Genomic DNA, 24,103 nt, shown 5'->3' on the forward strand with positions numbered 1-24,103 from the left:
TTGTTAAAATATCTGTTCATTTATAAACCTAGTAACATGGAAGGCAAACCTATTCTAATTATCTCACATTATGTGTGTTTTGATTTTATAAAATACTGGAAATCCTTTTATAAATCACAGTAATATGACATCTGTGTAAAACGTCCATAAAAGAAGTTCTTGGGTTTGAACTTCCATTTGAGCCAAACCACCACGTGAGGCAGACGTAGCAGAAGCTGTTATTGTCACTGTACACCCAAGGAGGCTAAAGGAGACAAGAAATTTCAAAGCCACTTGCCCCTGGTCAGACAACTAGTGAGCAATGGGACTGGACTCGAATCCAGGTTGCTGGACTCTCCGTATGCTGCTGTTTCCACTACCCTAGTACCACTGGCACTCACTTTTTTTTTTTTTTTTTTTTTTTTGTAAAGAAAGAAGACCAATGAAACAAAATGCCATTTCTAAAAAGCCTCAAATTTTAAAATATATTGCTGGATAGGACTTCAAATAAAAATACAATATAGTACTATATGCAGTGAAGCAAGTGGACTCAAAGCCACTACTTTGTAAAGATTTCTCATTTAAATATAATTGTATTAAATTTTGAAGTAGATACCTTTTAAGAAAAAATTCATATCCCATCAAATACTCAGAATTCTACAGGAGATTATACAGGCAACAGTTTCATAGGTGTGTTTGTTTCCTTTTTGCTTTGTTGCTGTTGTTCAGGGAGAAATACTGGTATTACAGTTTTACAAACTCTTTTGTTTACCATGAGGATCGAGGAAAGTCCTCTTCATCTTACTCCAGCGCTATTTCATGAAATCCACCCTAAGAGTTAGTTGTTTTGAAAGTGCACTTCGTAAAATACCAGTGACCATATATATAGACTGCTTAAACAGAAGGATCTACCCAGGGTAGAAAGGGATGGGCAATCCAGCAAGGGAAGCATTGGGCCATGAGTTGGAGGCATGCATCCCAATCCAACAAGGCAACTGGACTCACCACTGCTGTGTGCCAAGCTCATGTGTTTCTTAGTAGACCAATCAAGGGGTAAGAAGATAACAATCTGCGGACAAGCTGTAAAAATCTAGTAAAAATTAAATATTTAGGTGAGGTAATGAAATGGGTAGATTCATACTTGGTTAAGGAGAAGAAAGAGGAGAGGAGAGAGATGACATTAGCCAATGATATGGTTTCGCTGTGTCCCCACCCAAATCTCACCTTGAATTGTAATAATCCCCATGTGTCATGGGCAGGGCCAGGTGGGGATAACTGAATCATGGTGGTGGTTTTCCCAATACTGTTCACGTGGTAGTGAATGAGTCTCATGAGATCTGATGGTTTTATAAACGGGAGTTTCCCTGTACAAGCTCTGTTGCCTGCTGCCATGTAAGATGTGCCTCTGCTTCTCCCTTGCCTTGGCCATGATTGTGAAGCCTCCCCAGCTGTGCAGAACTGTGAGTCCATTAAACTTCCTTCCTTTATAGATTACCCAGCCCGGGGTATGTATTTATTAGCAGCATGACAACAGACTAATACAGCCAACATTTCATGAGGTCTTAACCAGTGCTATGCCTTTGGCTAATGTACACCATGCCTCATTCATTTATAGTTGACCTTTGACCAAAGCAGGGGTTGGGGTGCTGACCCCCTGCCTGCACAGTCAAAAATGTATGTATAACTTTTGACTCCCAAAAGCTTTACTATTGATAGCCTACTGTTGACCATAAGTCTTACTGATAACATATACAGTTGATTAACACATATTTGTATGTCATATATATTAGATGCTGTATTCTTATAATAAAGTAAGCCAGAGAAAAGAAGATACCATTAAGAAAATCATGAGGAAGGGAAAACATATTTATTCTTTATTAAGTGGATGTGGATAATCCTAAAGGTCTTTATCCTCATTGTCTTCACATTGAGTAGGCTGAGGAGGAGAAGGAAGAGGAGGGGTTGGTCTTGCTGTCTCAGGGATGACAGAGGCGGAAGAGGTGAAGGAGAAGGGAGGGAGGAGAGACAGGCGCACCCAGCACTTTGGGAGGCCGAGATGGGCGGATCACGAGGTCAGGAGATCGAGACCATCCTGGCTAACACGGTGAAACCCCATCTCTACTAAAAATACAAAAACTAGCCGGGCGAGGTGGCGGGCGCCTGTAGTCCCAGCTACTCGGGAGGCTGAGGCAGGAGAATGGCGTAAACCCGGGAGGCGGAACTTGCAGTGAGCTGAGATCTGGCCACTGCACTCCAGACCGGGCGACAGAGCGAGACTCCGCCTCAAAAAAAAAAAAAAAAAGAAAAGAAAAAAAATCACATAAAAATGGATCCACCAAGATCAAATCCATGTTATTCATGGGCCACCTGTAATTCTCATAGTCTTATGAGTGGGTACTAATAATTCTTCCATTTTACCCATAAGCATCATGTAAGCTTAGGGAGGTTAAGTAACTTGTCCAAAGTCACAAAGTTATTCAGTCACAGAACTGGAACTTGAATCCAGGACTATTTTAAAAGTTTCTCTGGGCAAAAGTGACAAAATACTGCATTTCTTAAAAGTTCAGGGAGAAATAATGAATCTGTTATGGAAGGCCATCTGGGGGCCTCTAATATAAGGATTATTTTGCTTCTCTTCAGAAAAATATGGTTAACAGATTGTGTTTATTACACAATTAACTCTATGATCTATGTGCCCCTTGATCAGAATATAAATTATCCATCTAGAAGCAAGGACAAAAAACACATAATGTTTGCAAAATTCCTGTTAGGAATTCCTCTTTGTCCTGAAAGTATGTTAGTGCTCACGGTTTAAGGTTTCTGTCAGAGCCTAGAGAAGAACTTGTCCCGCAATACCCCAGAGACAGTGACAAAGGTTAAAACTGGACATCACCATTAAGTTTGCCTCAAGTCAAGTAAAAGAACTGTGACTGAATTTCAGTTTCTGCCACAGGAAACGTGCCAAAGTAACAAAGCTTGATGTGGCCCTTTTTGTGATTAGGAGGTTGGCTGTGGCTGTGGACAGCTGGTATCTGCTCAAGCATTAAAACCAACCCCAAGTTTGGCACGAGGCTGCAAGTTCTAAAGGTAATATCTAAACCAGATCTTACTAGCCCCTATCCCTTGATATTGGAATTTAAAAGAATTAAAGTCTCAGTCACCAGTGCTAAGACAGAGACCCTCTAGGTCATAGCAGCCACAGTCTGACCCAAAGGGCTTAGCAAAAAGAAGTGGTGCCACCGTGGGATGAACAATAAACAGCTTCCTCTTGATAAACTGAGCTGCTCTGGGAACTCCCCATTTGACTGCCACTCAAAATTTTGATACTTTGTACAAAAATCTCATATCCACAATTCCTGCAGTTGGAGATGTCACAATAGTACTTTCACATGATTCACATACAAGTTTAGAAGCATTTCCAGATGATTCCACAAATTCATTCTCAACAGTCTGTTAATTGATCTCAATAGAAAGGCAAAAACATAAAAAGGACATCACTTATTAGAATGGCTGACTTGAAAAGGATAAAGGGGAACATAAATATACATTTATGAAACTAATAAAAAAGCCAAAGCTTTGTTGCCCTAGATAACTTGTTACAACAGCCTCATACTACTTCTAGAAATCTACTATGCTCCTAGGATTCAAAACACATCCTCAAAACACAGAAATAAAAATCCTTTGAAAACATAAAACAGTTTAATAAAAACAATTTCTGAATTTGACTTTACTAAAACTTCAAATTTGATTGAAGGAATAAATATATGCAATAAAAAAATTCAAATGGAATTTTGAGACAAATGGCTACTGTTGAGATTCCTAATGGGAAGAAGGGTAAGCTTCTTCCTCTTACAAAAATACCAGGGAATTTCTGGGAATTAAAGAACTCTGAGCACAGTTCTGACATCAGGAAGATTTTACATCGTCTGTGGCAAATGTCAAAGACACTTTGATGTAAAAGCAAATATATGATAAGTATAGCAAATAGGTCTGTAATGAGAAGGAGCTGGGCCTAGAGATCCAGCTTTTTTTAAAAGGCCTTTTTGCTTTCTCTTTTTTTGGGCGGGGGGGGGGGGGGGGGCGGGTAATAGCCTTTTCCAAAAAGTTGCAATCAGCACAAATTGCAAACTAAGTCTGTGAGCCAGATGAGGCCACTATTGGGTATATTGTTTATTCTTTTGTCATCAGATGAAGTAATATTTTCTAAAGTAGACACACACTTGCATAATAAATCACTTTCCCAGTTGGATAATTCTGCATAGATTAAGAGATCAGGATTACCAAGAATATCCTTCTCAAAAAGCCCAACACCATCAGGAGAAAGATGCATTTAGCTGCATTTATTTAAGCCAAATAAATGTATAGCATTCAAGTCTTTCTTCTAAAAACCATATTTTGTGGACCAATAGAACAGAATAGAGTACCCAGAAATAAATCCACGTATTTACAACCAACTGATTTTTGACAAGGGCACCAAGAACACACATTAGTAAAGGACAACCACTTCAATATACAGTGCTGGGAAAACTGGGTATCCATCTGTAGAAGAAATAAACTAGACTTGCTATATCTCTTGATATAAACAAAAAATCAACTCAAGGTGGATTAAAGACTTAAACGTAAAACATGAAACCAGCAGAGGAAAACACAAGGGAAACACTTCGGAACTATGGACTAGGCAAAGATTTTATGGCTAAGACCTCAAAAGCACAGGCAACAAAACCAAAAATAGACAAATGGGACTATATTAAACTAGGAAGCTTCTCCACAACAAAGCAGAGTGAAGAGCAATGCAGAGTGAAGACACAGCCTGTTGAATGGGAGGAATATTTGCAAACTATTCATCTGACAAGACGCAAATATGCAGAATATACCAGGAACTCAAACAACTCAACAATTTAAAAAAAAACCCGTTGAAAAATGGGCAAAGGACAAGAATAAGATATTTCTCAAAAGACATACAAATGCCCAACAGGTATATGAAAAAATGTTTGATGTCACTAATCAGGGAAATGCAAATCAAAACCACCATGAGATATCATTTTAACTCTGTTATAATGGCTAATAGCAGACAAAACAATAACAGATGCTACTGAGAATGCAGAGAAAAGGGAACTTATGCACTGTTGGTGGAAATGTAAATTAGTACAGTCATTATGGATGAAGATATCTCAAAAAAAAAAAAGGTACCACACATGCAGTGAGAGTGCTATGTGGCTTTTCATGAGTGATGGGTACAGCCGTCTGCACAGGGAGGTGCAACTTAGTCACCAAGGGATGGGGCAGAAAGGGGAAGAAGTGTAGGATACTGACACTGGTTATGTGGTTTGACACAGAGTTGGAAATTCTTTATTTTTCAGCTCTTTTAACCGCGGCAATTTAACTTCTGCCTCATAAGGTTGTTACCTTCACTTTATGGATCATAAATGGATTCACAAGAGGTTCACGAGAAGGAAGTGGCAGAGTTGGGCTTCAACACAAGGTCAATGTAGCCCCAAAGTCAATAGTCCTCTAAGTGTAGCACATTGAGTAGAGATTAAAGACTGTCAATATTCTAGCTTATCAGAAAGTGTTTTTAAAAATAGAAAAAAAGAAAAGAGAAAACACAGGAGTTCAGTAATTTTGCAGAAAATGTGAAGGATAAAGAATCAGCCGGGCGCGGTGGCTCAAGCCTGTAATCCCAGCACTTTGGGAGGCCGAGACGGGCGGATCACGAGGTCAGGAAATCGAGACCACCCTAGCTAACACGGTGAAACCCCGTCTCTACTAAAAAATACAAAAACTAGCCGGGCGAGGTGGCGGGCGCCTGTAGTCCCAGCTACTCGGGAGGCTGAGGCAGGAGAATGGCGTGAACCCGGGAGGCGGAGCTTGCAGTGAGCTGAGATCCGGCCACTGCACTCCAGCCTGGGCGACAGAGCGAGACTCCATCTCAAAAAAAAAAAAAAAAAAAAAGAATCAAAGAATGTGACTTTACGAGGAAGAGAACAGGGAAGGGAGTAAGAGGGAGGCAACTGTTAGAAAGCATGCAGTAAGTACAAGATTGATCTTCCCAGAGGTTTTCTAATACAAGGGCAATACCATGTATCCCACAGAACAATGATGAAGCAGCTGAAGAACCTCATAATACAGTTGCTGTATATCAGGGTGACCCACCTGACCCCACTCTGAGATATCCAGTCTACCTCTTTGTGAAAGTGATGAATCCTTTATAGGTTTATTACACAACTAGATAGGCAGGGAGACAGTTTTGAGATTGGAAGTACGAGGAGGAGGACGTATTACAAGAAGCTGGGGAAAGAGGGGAAGTTGTCAGTAAGATGGATGAGGTGAGAGAGAAAGATAAGGGCAATGGAGAAAAACAGTATCTGACTCAGACAGAAGAAAGAAGGTAGAAGCTTCTTTGTGTTTGTAAAAGACTTTAAGACACCGTGAAAACAAGCAGTGCTGCTTCAGGGCCCAGGTGAGAAAGCATGCTTGCTGTTAGAGAAGGGGCCATTCTCCCCCACGCCCCATCTACTTCATCCCCTAAGAACTCAAAATGATCATTGCAAAAGCCTGCTGTAACCAGCCTAGCACCATTTTAATGCAGGTCACGGGGTGGAGGCGGGGGTGGGGGGGGTGGAGAGAGAGAGAGAGAGGGAGAGAGAGAGGGAGAGAGAGAGGGAGGGAGGGAGGGAGGGGGGGAGAGAGAGAGAGAGAGAGAGGGAGAGAGAGAGAGAAAAACTTGAGGAAATAACCAAAGGAGCTTTTAAGAGGTGAATTAAATCCTATGTAAGGCCGGACACGGTGGCTCACGCCTGTAATCCCAGTACTCTGGGAGGCCAAGGCGGATGGATCACGAGGTCAGGAGATCAAGACCATTCTGGCTAACATGGTGAAACCCCGTCTGTACTAAAAATACAAAAAATTAGCCGAGTGTGGTAGCAGGCGCCTGTAGTCCCAGCTACTCGGGAGGTTGAGGCAGGAGAATGGTGTGAACCCGGGAGGCGGAGCTTGCAGTGAGCCGAGATCTCGCCACTGCACTCCAGCCTGGGCGACAGAGCGAGACTGTGTCTCCATAAAAAAAAAAAAATCCTACATAAACAGGAAAGAACTAAGATTCGATATCATATGTATTATTAGTATTAATGTGGCCTCACTGGAACCTATAAACAACGATTTCTGGGTTATTAAGCTTATATAGGATGAAGAAGGAGTAAGTGATACAGAAAAGGATATAAAAAAGAAGAAACTCGATGAAAAATATTATTTCCTTTTCCCTAAGAAAATAAAAAACATCCAAATGAAATGGGTTTCTTTGGAAAGTTTGCTATCGTTGGACATTTTCAATTGCATGTTGATGACTATTTGATAGAAATTCTAAGGAAATTCTATCTATTTCCACAGACCTGTAAGTCCTTCTTAATACCTCCCCCTCTCAGATTCCAATCCATTACTAGATCCGATTGATTTTACCTCTGTGTGAAAGACCAGATGCTTTGAAGAGTTGGCCTTCAGAGCCACTTCCATTCTGAGCTAGTATTTTGTGTACATTATGTTGTACAATCCTCTTGGAAAGGCCAAGAATGTTTTCTCTCTTAAGCTATATTCCATAATACTGCAAATCATAAAATTTTCATTTCAAAGTAGATCCCAATCATCAACTTTTTTTTTATTCAGTTAGTTAGACCATTTAATTCCTTAACACACATAATTTGATCCACTGATACTTAAGGGATCAATCAAGTGTTTCTAGCCCCAATACCAGCCATTATATTCTTGAGAACATAGGATCATATTCAGCTTATATGATGCAGTTTTCCATGTTGCCAACTCCCATTCTCTGAACATTACCGACGACAAGATCCCTGTGTAACCCATATTTAGACTTATAGAATAGTGGGACAATGAGAAATCTTTCCGCAAGCCACACTTTAGTGTATCCCATGAGCCAAGTGCAATGGTTCAATTACATCAGGATTTCTATTTCAAAATCCGGGTGCCAACCTACAGGGCTGGACAGGGAATTTGTTACACTGAGAACTTTTTAGATGGAAAGAATTTTTCTTACCACATCTGCTTTAAGTAGTAAAACTAGTTTCCTTTCAGAGGAGGGAACGACTTTTTTTTTGTTTTTTGAGACAGGGTCTCACCCAGGCTGGAGTGTGGAGTGCAGTGGCATGATCATGGCTCACTGCAGCCTTGACATCCAAGGCTCAAGCAATCCTCCCACCTCAGGCTCCCAAGTAGCTGGGACTACAGGTGCGTACCACAGTGCACAGCTGATTTTTGTTTTTTTGTTGTTGTTGTTTGGTCGGTTTTGTTGTTGTTGTTTTGTTTGTTTGTTTGTTTAGAGAGAGGGTTCTGCCATGTTGCCCAGGCCAGGGTCAAATTCCTGGGCTCAAGTGATCCGCCTGCCTTGGCCTCCCAAAGTGCTAGGATTACAGGCCTGAGCCACCGTGCCCAACCTGAAGGAATTATCCTTTAAGAGCTAGGATGTCAATTATGGAGACTTCCTAGGTTATTTCGAGGGAAAGAATTGACATTCTGGAAGAAAACCTCCTCACACTTCTAAGTGTTTTACCATCTATTTTCTTCTTTCACTACTTCTATTTTGAAAGAAATTCAAGAAGGTAGGTAGCCCTTATTTCTCTATATCTCTTCCCATTTCCTTTGCTTTTAAATCAAGAAATGAATCTTCAAAAACTAAGCTTAGAACACTTTACACAGTGTGGGTTACATATTTTCTGGCCTGGCAACTGCTAGGTATGGCCTCAGTGAAGTCAAAATGTAGTACACATTAAAGCAGAGAAAGCTGAAAAACAGCACTTTTCCCATCCCACACACACACTTAGAAGAACTTTTCACATGGATATCAAAATCATCCAAGAAATTCTCACCGATATATTATTCTCTTCAAATAAAGGGTTCTGCCCCAGTCAAATATTTTCTATTATTGTCAAAGTTGAACTGAGGCTACAGTGCCTCAAAATTCCATAATGCCTCATACTTTCTTAAGGAATCTCACATACATAATTTTATTTAAATAAGCAATTTATCTGAATATTGTAGCAAGATCAATATGTAAAGATGTGAGACATGTGAATTTTGCTGAAGGAAGTTTGAGAGAAATAGTCGGTTAGAGGGCCCCCAAAGCAAATGGTACATTTTCCATTTAAAAATCATTCCTGAGGTCCCCCCAGGTGTGGTGGCTCATGCCTATAATCCCAGCACTTCAGCACTTTGGGAGGCCGAGGTGGGTGGATCATGAGGTCAGGAGTTCAAGACCAGTCTGGCCAACATGGTGAAACCCCATCTCTACTAAAAATACAAAAGTTAGCTGGGCATGGTAGCGCATGCCTGTAATTCCAGCATTTTGGGAAGCCGAGGCGGGTGGATCACAAGGTCAGGAGTTCGAGACCAGCCTGGCCAAAAGAGTGAAACCCTGTCTCCACTAAAAATACAAAAATTAGCCGGCCATGTTGGCAGGCACCTATAGTCCCAGCTACTTGGGAGGCTGAGACAGGAGAATTGCTTGAACCCAGGAGGCAGAGGTTGCAGTGAGCCGAGATTGTGCCACTGCACTCCAGCCTGGGCGACATAGTGAGACCCTGTCTCAAAAAGAAAAAAATAATAATAATAATTCCTGGAGTTCCCACTACTTGTCAACCTTTTTCCTCCACACTATTTCACATGGATAATTTGTCTTTAAGCATCTCTAATCAGCCTCTTTATATTTCCTTTCTTCTCACTGTCTCTTTGCTGTCCCTATGAAAATTCACTCTAAAAATATGACTAGATATGAATCATTTCATTCTTGACTATATATGTTAGCCATCACAGGAAGATTTTCATTTGCAGGGTCACCCTGTCAGTGGAGAATGATGGTTGTGAAGTTAATTAAAGGAATCTAGCTTCACTTAAACAGAAGCATTAATATGGTCAGGGGTCTTCGCAGATAGCAAGGTCCTAATGCTTCTGCCTGCAGCTAAGACACTGCTTAAGAACATCAACAGTGTTTCTGCACTTTGGTTCTCAAGCAAAAGATGAAGGAACAGTCTATGTCTTTAAATAATTAAGATAATTACTGCTGCTTAGTGATCACTCACCACGTACTGGCCACTCTTCCAAGGGCTTTACCTGTTTTAACGCATTGATTTTTACAGAAAAGCCTGTGAAGTAGGTACTATTATTATCTCCATTTACAAGGAAGAAGCTGAGGCACATGAGGGTAACTTGTCCAGGGTCTCACAGCTGGTAAGCTGCTGAGCTGCGATTTGAACCCAGGTGCTTTGACCCAGAGCCCTGGCTCTTGAAATTCCTTACAGGACTGATTGGGGACAATAGGTCTCATTCAGAAAACAGGCCTACTCATTTACTAATTCCTCTTCTTTAAGTCATAGAACATGGAGCACTCACACCACGTACAACTGGTTTAAGACTGATCAATCTTCACATGAGATGGTTTCTACCAGGGCAGGACAAACTAAGGAAAAAGCAGTGTCAGAAGGCTTGGACTCAAGTCCAGCTTTGCCAATTACTAACAGTACTCCTGTGCAAGTCACTCAACCTCTTTGCACCTCCATGTCCTCATCTGTAAAAATGCCTTTTGTTCTCCTTACTTGCAGTGCAATTCCACAGTCCCCCCTGCAAAGAAATGAAACCCACTCACCAAATTAATTTTCTAGGTAGACAGTAAATTCAGGGCACAAATAGGATCAGAACCCAGATTTCCAGAGCCAAAAGAGATACTACAAGACAGTAAGGGGTGAAAACAGGCAAAGGAAATGGTGTAAGAAATTTAGATATGAGAAGGCTGGGTGCAGTGGTTCACGCCTGTAATCCCAGCACTTTAGGAGGCTGAGGCAGGTGGATCACTTGAGGTCAGGAGTTTGAGACCAGCCTGACCAACAGGGTGAAACCCTGTCTCTATTAAAAATATAAAAAAATAATTAGCCAGGCATGGTGGCGCATGCCTGTAATCTCAGCTACTTGGGAGGCTGAGGCAGGAGAATTGCTTGAATCCAGGAGGCACAGGTTGCAGTGAGCTGAGATTATGCCATTGGACTCCAGCCTGGGCAACAAGAGTGAAACACTGTCTCAAAAAAGAAAAGAAATGTAAATATGAGGCATCTACGGGCAGGAAGAAGTCAATCCTTCATCAGGAATACAAAAAACTAGAAAAAAAGCAAATGAAGTATCAAAAATAAGTAATAGCACTGAATGTAAAAAAAATTTCAATGAATGAAAAATGAATGAACTAATCGATGCATATTATTTCCACTTCTGTTCTGGAAGAACATTCACTGTTAGCTTAAATGAGACCCAGGACACACTCACCTCTCCACTCCAGCACTTCCAAGGCTTTTCCATCTGCTTTGATCCAAACATTATTTGCACTTAACATGTACCCTCTGAGGAGGTGCCTTTAATCACTCCCTCCTGGCCTGTGTATAAAGGCAAAAATTTTCAACTTCAGACTATCTTGGGCTTTTATCTGCCAGTCTCAATGGTTTATGATGTCTCCATATCCTGCTCTGGGTCTCAAGTCTGTTTAGCTACCTCTGTTAGATCGTTTTGTCCAATCCTAACCATGTGCATGAACTTACACTTTTGGTTTCCTTGGGGCACACGCCTCATAGTCTTTAGGGCAAGGGTTTCCCACCCTCCTTACCCCCTAGCACGGCTTTAGGACTACACTGCCACGGTTAAAACACCAGTTCTTCCACTTAGCACATTACATAGTTATGTAATCTTTGTGAGCCCTAATTTCTAATCCCTAAAGTTAGTCAATACCTGATAGATACATTGGCATTTAGAATACAGTGACTGGTACATAGTAGATACTATATAAGTAGTTGCTACTATTATGTGCTGCAGACCCTCATTATCCAAGAATAGAATCCCAATATGCCCTGCATTCTTTTGGCAATGAACCTTTTGCAATGTATTGTTCCTCTTTGATCAGAGGCTCTCTAGAGGGAAGACTGTCATTGTGACCATCTTTGTATTCCCTGCAGTACATAAAACATGACACATATTCAGTAAATAGTGGATTAAAATGTAATTATCTGAAGAGACAAATCCAACCTGCATCTCTGCCTGAAAATCCAAGCACATTATTATTTGTAGCCAGCAATAATGATTAGTGACAGCTTGATCTTTACTTTCCAATAAACACAACAATTAAAGTAGATAGTAAACTCATAATTAGGAACAAAATTGGCTTCCCACCATTGAACATATATCAAGGAGAAAAATATACGAAAAGTATAAAAATTCAATAAGAGAATAAAATAATAAATTGATACCAATCTTTCCATTAAAAATCAAATGTAAATGGCAGTACAAAATGTGAAAAGAAAAAAATATTTGATGCTCTCAGATACTAAACAATGGAAAAAATGGATCTATGAAATGTTGATCCATCCCTGATAGAAAAATGAAAGGTATGATTTCAGGATTCTAACATAAACTGAAAAAAATATATTTTTGCTCTTCCCTTTGCCTGAACTGCCCCAGAATCTTTATGACTCAATCTGGCACTACCTTCAGGTATCTTCTCAAATGATGCCCCATTAGAAAGGCTTCCTTGGTCACCCAATTTAAAACAGTACCTACGGCCACCATCACTGTTGAGTCCCTTTCCCTGAGGCATCTGTCTCCATGGAACTTGTCACCTGCCATATTATATGTCTAATGGTTACATTCTGTCTCTCCCCACAACTATAGAATGTAACTGTCATGAAAAGAGTTTCGTTCACTGCCATGTCCTATGTTTCAGAGATTAACTAGAAAATCATGAGTGATCAATAAAAATCTGTCCAATGAGTGAATCACTTATTAATACAAATATTAACAAATATATACGGAAAGTGTTTAAAATAGTGCCTGGCACATAGTGGGCCCAGTTAGCTATTTATAATAAGAATAGAAATAGTAGCATTCCTTCCTTGATTCTTCTTGATTGATTGGTAACAAAAGTCTTCTGCCTTGAGTGACTAGAAAAAAGTAGAAAGCCTTAGATAAGCAAGGAGCTGGGAGGCAGCTTTGAAATCAGGAGCGGAAATACTTACTTTATTTAGGGGACAGCTGGAATTTACTAATCTGCTCTGTAGTACAGCATGGTCAAAGAGCAGCTTTAGTGGAATTAACATAACAACGTGGGAGGAAAAACAAGGCGGGAATCAGAACGCTGTGGGTGAAAACATTGCATGGAAGCCCAGGGCCAGAGCGCGGCGTGTCAGTGACCAGAAGCTGCCGCCATGACTTAGTCCACCTTCTTACCTAGATCAGCCTTCACCTGGGCAGGGTCCAGATGCGGAGATGTAAAAAACGTGATGCCACCAGGCCTGTGTAAAAAAAGAAAATCAAGGCTTACCTGAAGTAATTTGCACACTAGGTGCGTATGTGTTGCTGTGTTTCTTATATTTATTAGGTAGCTAATTTGAAGGGGCTTTCAGAAATTGGGGATCACAACGCTGACCCTTTAAGGTCGTCTGGAGTAAGTCTAGGGAACAGACGATCCTGCCTCTTCCATGAGATAACCCTAATCTCCCACCTAAACTACTGCATAGTATAGGGTAACCAACCATGCTGGTTTGCCTATGACTGAAGAGTTTCCAGGATGCAGACATTTCAGTGCTGAAACCAGCAAAGTTGCAGGCAAGCCAGTACCAGTTGGCCATCCTGTATCCTTGTAAGCCTGCGTATGCTCATCTACTTAGTGTTCACACTGCAATGAGAGCAATCATTTAAAACAAATCTGGCCACATCGTGCCTCAGTTAGTCACACACAGCCAGATCCCTTCAGAGGCTTTCCTGCTGCTTTTTCTTTCTTTTTTTTTTTCAAGACAGAGTCTCGCTCTCATTGCCCAGACTGAAGTGCAGTGGTGTGATCACGGCTCACTGCAACCTCCGCCTCCAGGGTTTCAGCCATTCATCTGGCTCAGCCTCCTGAGTAGCTGGGATTACAGGCAAGTGCCACCACACTCAGCTAATTTTTGTACTTTTAGTAAAGAGGGACTTCACCATGTTGTCCAGGGTCGTCTCGAACTCCTGACCTCAAGTGATCCATCAGCCTTGGCCTCCCAAAGTGCTGGGATTATAGGCGTGAGCCACCACGTCCGGCCTCTCCTGCTCTTAAGACAGATTTTAACCCTTATCATGGCCGAAAGGCTCCGTGTGGTCGGGCCCCTGTTGATTTTTCCGGCTTAATTTTTGCACCACACCCCAGCCAGTTCCCTTTTGGGGGCTCACATAAGGCCACTCCCTTCTGCTGTAAGGGTTCCTTGCATGATGTTACTCCTGCATGGAATATGATACCCATCTCTCTTTCACATAGTTTTGCTTCTAAAAAATTTTCAGATCGTTTTACTCCTAAACTGTTTTCATATAGCAGCTCCATAACTGTCACTTTTTCTGAGATGTCTCTCCTGCCTCTTCTGAGCAGACAAACCCTCTCCCATGGCCTTTGGGAGCTGTAGCCACTGTTGTCAGTGCCCACCATATACCCTTGACATCACCTCCACACACCAAAAGCTGCTCGCTGCAAACACCTGTGACTTTCTGCCCAATGGCTTTTTTCTGCACGTGGAAGCACCTTCCCCAGCACACAGGATGGTATCAGATGAGATTAGAGCAATGGGTAGGAGTCAGATCAGGGAGACTTTCGGGGCTGTGATATAGAGTCCAAATTTTATTCTAAGTTCAATGGAAAGCTATTGAAGAGTTTTACGCTGGGGAGAGACAAGATCTGATTATATTCTTTTCTTTTCTTTTCTTTCTTATCTTTTCTTTTTTTTTCTTTTTGAGATGGAATTTCCCTCTTACTGCCCAGGCTGGAGTGCAATGGCATGATCTCAGCTCACTGCAACCTCTGCCTCTCAGATTAAAGTGATTCTCCTTCCTCAGCCTCCTGAGTAGCTGAAATTACAGATGCCTGCCACCACGCCTGGCTAATATTTTGTATTTTTAGTAGAGATGGAGTTTCACCGTGTTGGCCAGGCTGCTCTCAAACTCCTGACCTCAGGTGATCTACCTGCCTCGGCCTCCCAAAGTGCTAGGATTACAGGCGTGAGCCACCATACCCAGCCCGTGATTATATTCTTAAAAGGTCACTCAGACTGCTATATGGAAAATAGATTGCAAAAGGGCAGATCTGGAAGCAGAGAGAGGCCAGTTGGGAGGTTAGCGTAAGAGCCAAGATTATTTTTCTAGACAGAATCACCGGCAGTACAACTGAAAGCATAATAAAAAGTGGCTTTTTGTAATAGCAGCAGGAGCCTTCAAGTCTAGGGTTAGCTGCAGAAAGCAACTTACCTGAGAGGCCCTCTGAAGTCTGGCTCATTCAAGTGGGTTCTTAGAAACGGGTGAAAATCTTATTCTTTTCATGCATAAAGCAGGGATAATGAAAAAAAAAAAAGTTTGAGAAACACTGTTCTAGAATCTCAGGCAGGCTGTAGGCTCATTTTTAGGGCCATCCATTGCTCTTAAGCTGGCCTGGAATGGCCCCTGGCCTCCTGGACTAACAGCCCTAAACCTGCCCTATCACCTCACATTTCTTCGGCTCTGTACAGACACTGACTAATTCACCTACTCAGTGGGAAGATGGTCCAGTAAGATAAGATGGTCTATTTTCAAGTCAGCCTCTCTAAACACAGATACTCCTGTTTGGACACCCTCGAGGTATACAAATGAAGGAAGGAAGTGTTAGGAGCCGCACAGGGTAATGCAGATACCATGCGGCTCAGCGGGATCTCTCCTTCCAGGTTTCATGCTTCTCTTTCTGCCTAGGCGCCATCTACCTCTCACCGGATGAATTCCTATGTTTTCAACAGAGCCCAACCACAAATGTCACCTACCCTGGAAATCCAGGAGGAAAAAATATTATTCCTTTTTTTGAGCATCCAAAGCACTCTATAAAAATAGCATTAACAGCTACTATTACTTGAGCACTTGTGGCAGGCATTGTGATTAACATTTTACCTGAATTATTTCATTTAATTCCCCCATTGTTAACCCCTTTTTACAGATAGGAAACTGGGGCTTAGAGCAGTGATGGGCTTTGCTCAATGTCAGAAAACTAATGAATGGTACAATGAAGATTCAATACCAAGCAGCCTCTTCCCCTCTAGACCTTAAATACACCGTCCTATGACTTACATCACTGTATTATAATCAGCAGTTCACGTGCCTCTTTCCTCTATTACTTCCACCATAAATGACCAAGGCCTGCTGTCATGAAAAGAGAATGACTTTTACAATCAAACCCTGTTGTATAACTTTAGGATATTACTTACTGAGACTCAGCTTCCTCATTTATAAAATGGAGAAAAGAAATGCCTACCTAATAGGTTGTTGGCAAGATAAAATTAGACAGAACTTTTAATGCACTTACCACAGTCAATGGCACATAAACTCTCATTCAATTAAACAAGTATTATTTGAGGGCCTGTGGAATGCCAGTCCTTACAATGGACACTGAGGATAGAGAAATACCACAATGTCTCTCATGGAGCTGACACACGAGAAATTTAATACATGTTGATTGCTCTTACTTCTTGAGGACAGAGACTGTGTATTACTCAACATCAAATTTCTGTAGTTCAATCATGCCTAGCACGGAATAGACACTCAATAACATTTTAGTGAATTAGTAATAATGGGTTACATAATTTCATAGACCCAAAATAGTGGGGATTATGAATGACTGTGTCAAATTAGTGGGTTGACATTTATCAAACAGTAGGAAGAACTGAAAGCAAAGTGCAAAAATAGCATACCCAGAGGTTGTATGCACTAAATTCATTTAAGCATAGAGCTACTACTGAATAACTCTCAAAATATTCTTAGGAAAAAATGGAATGTTATAACCTGAACAATATAGAAATAATAACACATCTAATACTCAGGAGGTGGGGATAAAAGGTGGGGAGGAAGTTTCAAAAGTGCTACTCTTTCAAGAAAGAAAGTCAACTGATATTGTCTAAAGAAGACAGTAATTTATAAAAACAGCAGTATAATCACAATGACTTTAACTTCATGATACTTTTTTTGGCCAGAGAAATTTTTTAAAAATATATGTGTCTCAAGGATATATCTTGAAATAAGGTAAACTTATTGGTTTGACCATTCTTTTAGTTTCAGTGCAGTTTCTTTTTATTGCTTGAAATTCAAGAAAAACTAATGTATTGTTTTTGTTATAAACAGCATCGCTATTCATTTTTATAAAAGCATTTCCACCTAAACATCCATGCAGGTAGATTCATAGGGACACAGACAGACAGCTGTCTGAAATGATATTACCTAAGGTTAACAATTGGAATGATAGTATTTGAGATTATTTTTAAAGTTTATCTTTGTAATGTAATACCTTATATAAATTCTTGTAATCAACATACATTTCATTTTTTTAAAAAGTATTTCCTACGCTTTCTAAAGAACAAATATGGCAAGATGTAGTTAATTCTTCCTGGTAGGAATATAGATCATTGTTATTTTATTCTTTTTTACATTTCAAAAATGATTTAAAAAAATTCACATCAGACTCTACATCCATGAGTAAATTTCTTCCCTTTTAATTTAGATCATTTTTTTCCCTGAGACAGTCTCACTCCTTCACCCAGGCTGAAATGCAGTGGTACAGTCTCAGCTCACTGCAACCTCCGCCTCTCAGGCTCAAGCAATTCTTGTGCCTTGGCCTCTCAAGCAGCTGGGATTACAGGCAGGCGCCACCACACCCAGCTAATTTTCATATTTGTAGTAGAGTTAGGGTTTCACTATGTTGGCCAGACTGGTCTCAAACTCTTGACCTCAAGTGATCGGCCCACCTCGGCCTCCCAAAATGCTGGGATTACAAGTGAGAACCACCGTGCCCACCTATAATTTAGACCTTTTTTTACTTATGTTGCAAATCATATCCTGAAAATTACTTGAGAATCCAGTTGACAAAGCAGAAAAGACTGTATTATTTTGAATGCTCTTTAGAAATGTAATCCACTTAATAAAGAGCTAATTAATATGCTATGTTATATGTGTGCTTACATTGTTATAGGTTTTTACATAAAGAGCAAGAGATTATGAAAAGCTTCACGATATCACACTATGTCTAATGGGGTCGTTAAGATCAGGATTTTCAAACTAAGTGGATTTCCTTGTCCTTCTTGTTTAAAGTGTGATTATTGAATGTTAGCATCTGCTTGCTGTGGTAAATGACAAACTAGAGTAATCCAGTTCTTACCCCCAAGTTAAGAACCATAATTTAAAATACACAACAGTTTCATAGCCGTAATGTTTTGGAGGTTGTTGATAAAATACCTGAGCTACCTGTTAAGGTGCCATGGCAATATCTTTTTTCATTTATTTGGGAAAAGTCTGGGAGAAAAGTTGGTACTCCTACTGAGTCCTTAAAATAATTCAAGGAATCTATTGTTTCTTGTAGAAATTCAGTACTCTTTGGGTTTTGTATTATTATGTTAATATTATGGAAGATGTTTTCTATTTGAGTGAAACACTGCCTGTGAAAATTTTAATTACTGTTAATTCCAATTTAGAGAATAGAAAGTAAATTTTTGTTTCCTTTACTTTTTAGAAATGTCTTCTTTCAATGAAAATTTGTATTCTTTTTTTTTTTTTTAATGAAATAATTTTTTTTTTCAGACTTTCACTCTTGTTGCCCAGGCTGGAGTGCAGTGGCATGATCTTGGCTCACTGCAACCTCTGCCTTCCAGGTTCAAGCGATTCTCCAGCCTCAGCCTTTCGAGTAGCTGAGATTACAGGCATGTGCCACCACACCCAGCTAATTTTGTACTTTTAGTAGAGACAGGGTTTCACCATGTTGGCCAGGCTGGTCTCGAACTCCTGACCTCAGGGATCCTCTCACCTCGGCCTCCCAAAGAGCTGGAATTATAGGCATGAGCCCCTGTGCCCAGTCAGGAAGAAGTTTTTTATAAAACTATATTCATGAAATGCTTTCGTGCCTATTAAATTCTATAAAAATGTAGGTTGGAATTTCTGGTCTACAAGTTAATAATAGTCACAGGGAAAATGATGGAATCTTAGATTTAAAGAAAACTTAGACGTTATTCATCTCATCCCACCTCCTTCCCAAGACTGGGCCCTCTCCTTCAACGTAACCCTTGTGATGGTTCTCCAGTCTCACCTCGAGCTCTTCTATTGCAAAGAGTTCTCTGCCTCAAAAGGAAACCTCACGGCCTTCCAGACAGCTCTAAATGTAAAAAAAAAAAAAACTATCCTTTTCTAAGTCAAAATCTGTTTCCATTCATTTATTTTCACTGGTGCTTTTTTCTCACTTCCAGAGCTGCAGTGAGTATATCCAACTCCTTTCCTGCCCAATGGCCCTTTAAACAACTGACCACAAATCATGTTTCCTGACACACTTTCTCATGCTGACTAAAGCATCCCAGGCTCTTCAGCAAGCCCTCAAATGGAAGAGTGTTCAGCTTCAGAAATCCTACATATCATCTGACTGTTCTCCAGTTTGTCAATGACCCTGCTACAAAGCAGTGCCGACAGTTTTAAATGTTCCTTAAAAAAAAAAAAAAGGGAAAGTTTTTCCAGGATCACAAATACAATGCTTGCAACTGTCACTTTAAATTATTAGAAAAACACATCTTAAACTGCCAGATTCTATCTTACTATCTTTTTTTTTTTGAGACGGAGTCTTGCTCTGTCGCCCAGACTGCAGTGCAGTGGCCGGATCTCAGCTCACTGCAAGCTCCGCCTCCCGGGTTCACACCATTCTCCTGCCTCAGCTTCCCGAGTAGCTGGGACTACAGGCGCCCGCCACCTCGCCCGGCTAGTTTTTTGTATTTTTAGTAGAGACGGGGTTTCACCGTGTTAGCCAGGATGGTCTCGATCTCCTGACCTTGTGATCCGCCCGTCTCGGCCTCCCAAAGTGCTGGGATTACAGGCTTGAGCCACCGCGCCCGGCCTTACTATCTCTTCACCTATCTGAAGTTTCCGTTTCCTCTTCATCACGTTTTTTCTTTCTTTGCAAATTTGAAGGCCATTCTTAAGTTTCTCTTGGTTGTGAGCAACTGAAACTGATTTGGGCTACCTTAAGCAAAAAGAGAAGCATATTGAATCTCATGAAATTCATGGGCCGTTTCATAAAATCAAAGAAAGAGTAGAAAGGCCAAGAGTCGGAATAAGAGAAAGCAGAGTCTTCCGGTGGCCTCTGCGTCAGACTCACAGGTATCTCCCTGGAGCACTTCTCTTACTGTGACTTCACTCCAGTGACTCTTAGTCAATGCAATCTTTCAACCCCAAACTCCAGTTTTGGGGAAGACATTCCATCTGGCCCACCTTGGATCAGATTTCCAGATCCCTGGTTTAATAGTCCTGGCCAGGAACAGAGTCATGTCTACAGGGACCCCACAGCTATATATACTGGAGTTATTCCTAGAGAAAAGAAAGTAGATGTGAACAAGGCAGACATCCCCAGTTGCTGTACTTCTAAAAGAAAGTAACGTTCAGAAACATGGATATCAATCTATGTTTACTTTTATTTCTCCTTGTATTTCCCCCTTTTTTTTGCTGAACCCCCACTAAGGCAGGTATCAGTATTGGTATTCATTGCATCAGGAGAGGTATGTGGTAAGGAGAAAAAGATAAATAGCCTGTGATTATTCCTGGATTGTGTTTCCCAAAATTCTAAACTCTCAGAACATAGATAATTTCTTGACGGATGTAAAAAGGAGTGAGATTTACCCACATAAAGAGTCCTGAAAAACCCTAAAAAGAGAATTATCTCCCCAAGGCTGTTGGGAAGGAAGGCAAGAGGCTTGTGGACCCTGGAGGAAGGGCACCCAGGCCCTACTACCTGGCAGTGTCCCCAGAGAGGTCACATGACCCTAGAGCCCTGTGTGCTATATCTAGGTAAGAAGGAACCATAGGAAATGTCCACAAAAGAATTGTGTGGGTCAAGCTCCAATTGGACACAGCCACAGATGACTACAACTGAGAGAGCTGGGAGAGCAGAATTACTGGGTGCTACAGAGTAACCTGTGCAGTCTGACGGCTCAATGAGCAGAAGGTCCCTCTTCCCATGCCATGACACTATGTCAGTCCCCTGGAGCCTTGACACAACTCCGGGGAGAGTATAAATACTGAGAAGGACTGATGTTAAGTTTTCCACCTTTCCAGAAAGAAAAGGCTTGAAATAGAAATGAACATGATTTCTAAAAAATAAAGAGACAATTTTCATACACCTATCTTTGTAGATGGAGATTCTTAGCTGCAAGGCTTGAATGTAAATGACAGGAGCAAAATGAAAATTGAGTAGTTCTGCTTCCTCGCTGTCTGTGAATTTGGCCCATCTTTTTCAAGCAGCTGGATTTGTACATCATGCACTGATTGAAATGCTGAAAGCCCTCTTTTTAAAAAGTAGACTTTGGCCGGGCGCTGTGACTCATGCCTGTAATCCCAGCACTTTGGGAGGCTGAGGCAGGAGGATCACAAGGTCAGGAGTTCGATACCAGCCTGGCCAATATGGTGAAACCTCGTCTCTACTAAAAAATACAAAAAAAAAATAGCCAGGTGTGGCAGTGCATGCCTGTAATCCCAGCTACTCAGGAGGCTGAGGCAGGAGAATTGCTTGAACCTGGGAGGCGGAGGTTGCAGTGAGCCAAGATCGTGCTGCTGCACTCCAGCCTGGGCAACAGAGGGAGACTTTGTCTCAAAAAAAAAAAAAAAAAAGGAGTCGACTTAGCATTTTTTCAAATCCTCTTGTTATTCATGACGTTAGTGTTCCTGAAGCTGTTGCCCTGGGTCCATGTCATACCTTTATATATATAGTCTTAGACTATATCTCCCTTTCCTCTGTTCCGTGTATTTCTTCCTTCTTAGATGTGGTTCAAGCAGAAGCTCCCTACACAACTACTTTGGAGTCTTCAGCTACATCTCCCTTTTGCTTTATCATTTGCCAAGTTTTTGACTATGATATCAGAATTTTGTGGGTTTTTTAAATAAATTATGTTAAGTTCCTGAATTTAGCTAATGGTGCTGCAATGTGGCAGCTATTGATACATTCTAACAAAAGATGAAAAAAAAAAAAAAAAGTCAAGACCTAGAAACTGAGTCTGAGAGTTGACTGCCTTCATTTTCCTAGGCTGCAGGGCTGTTACTTCCTAAAGAGAAGTTGAGTGATGTAATGAACAAAGCCCAGAGAGTCAGGTGACCTGGATCTACTCTTGGCTGTGCCACTGACCGTGTGTAACCTTGGGCAAGTCACTTTCAATCTTCCATCTCAGTTTTCTCCACTGTATAACTAGAAAAATATCTTGTCCCTTAACTTGAGAAAATCTGGGCATAAGAGTTGCTATTGCTTGCTGTTTGAAAAAACATTGAGGTTATTTTTTTTCAACCTACCATAGTTTTCCATAAGACATTGTGGTATCACGGAGTTTCAGTTCTTCAAATAATCATGAAAATTAGAATTAAATTATGTTTTTGGAGCTTAACATTAGGACCAGCTGAAAACAAATCAGAGAGTGATCTTAACACAAGGCCAGTACCTCCATTATGTGCGATATGTTTTATTCATATTTACTTGGGGTTGGATGGGTAGGAAAGAGGGAAAGCCCAGCTAGTCTCCTGTAAGTAGAAGGTAGAGGATGCTACAATAGAAATAGAAATAAAGAGAGATGGGGACATTGGCAAACAAGGACAGGACTGATGCCAATTCTGTAGATGAAATCCATTTTCTGCAGAACTGTGGGCTTTTAAAACATTATTTGCAAAGCTCTCCAAATATGAGCTAGGCTTAGAACATTTTCTAAAGTGGCTGCCTTCATCTAAAAAGAGAAAGTATAATAATTTTAATGCTTAAAAAAAGCAACTCTTGCTTTTCACTATATTCATACCCAGCATATTGAACTTTATTTATGGTTTATCCTGCTTTGAAAGTTTAAAACATTATAAAGCCAGGAATGTTCTCTGTGGCTTAGGCTTACTAGAGCACAGATAGAAAATAGAATGCAAGCCCAGCAGGTAAATACTATCCAGATTCCATTGAGAGCCAGCCCCTTAAGCAAACACATTAACCTCTATGATCTTTGATTTCCTCATCTGCAGGAGAGGTACAGCATCATTTACCTACCTCACAGAGGAACCAGCAGATTACATCACCAAAGAAAGGAATTTAAGTCTTCTGTATTAAGCCAAGGATGGACACAGAGAAAACATACAATTCATGCTCACTTGAGTCTTGCCCTTGGAATAGACTTTGAGGACATTTTTCTCAGAATAGAACATCAACAAGTTACATGGACTCCACGATGTAACGGTGAGAAATCAGCTTTATTAGTACGCACAGGGCTGAGACCATAGGGATGTGCTTTCGGTCAGTGAAGAGATCAAAGCAGCAATGCACACTTTGAAAATGGTAACAAAGATTTTACTCACTGCCTCTTGGGGACTGAACACATTTAAACATAATAATGTTTGCCCAGTTGTAATTCTCACAGAGGAGGAAGACCATTAAACACTGTGACAGCAATTCTTCCCAAATACTTTCTCCATTCTGGCTCAGCAATCCTTACAATAGCAAAGAGCAAAAAATCTGCTCTTTAATACTTAGAAGTATTATCTTCTCTACTGAGAAGAGACTGAAAAGAGTTCTTGAAACTCTAAAGAAGAGATTTTAGAGAACATGAGACAGTGCTACAGTCACCTGTGTGCTGCTCAAAAGATGACATTCATTCAATTTCCTTTGAATTACATTTGTACTAATATTAAGATTTTGGAAAAGATGAGGTTTCACAAAATTGCTACGGTGAGTGAATCACCAGAGAGGGCTTCTCCTAATAAGTAGACAGTTCTCTTTCTCTTTGAAATGTCCATATTTTTCCTTATGTTTCACAGAGGACATCATTGGAGAAAGCACCTAGGCCTAGATGAATCTGGATAGATACTCACGTGGGAAAAAAATGGAAAAACAGGGCAACTATGGCTAACGGAGTGTTTAACAACAAGCACTGCTGTCTGATGCATTTCTGGATGTTCTCTGAGCTTCTTTAACAAAAACATGAACTAGAGCAGTCATACTGGAAAGCCTGTGGCAGGGGTGTGAGTACTAGCATCGCCGCAGCAGCATCATAATGGTGTCTCCTGCCCCACTTTT

The 24,103-nt window shown here is 40.8% G+C and overlaps 1 protein-coding gene across 1 annotated transcript in view; it reads right to left on the reverse strand.

Annotated features, from left to right (window-relative positions):
- Nucleotides 1-24,103, reverse strand: part of FMN1 (formin 1) — a 419,587-nt gene that overhangs the window by 391,872 nt on the left and 3,612 nt on the right. The window contains exon 3 of the mRNA XM_010386326.2: nucleotides 13,246-13,310. The gene's annotated coding sequence lies outside the window, so the exon portion shown is untranslated. The remainder of the gene's footprint in view (nucleotides 1-13,245; nucleotides 13,311-24,103) is intronic.

This window comes from Rhinopithecus roxellana, chromosome 5, assembly GCF_007565055.1.
Source record: "Rhinopithecus roxellana isolate Shanxi Qingling chromosome 5, ASM756505v1, whole genome shotgun sequence".
NCBI classification, from domain to species: domain Eukaryota; kingdom Metazoa; phylum Chordata; class Mammalia; order Primates; family Cercopithecidae; genus Rhinopithecus; species Rhinopithecus roxellana.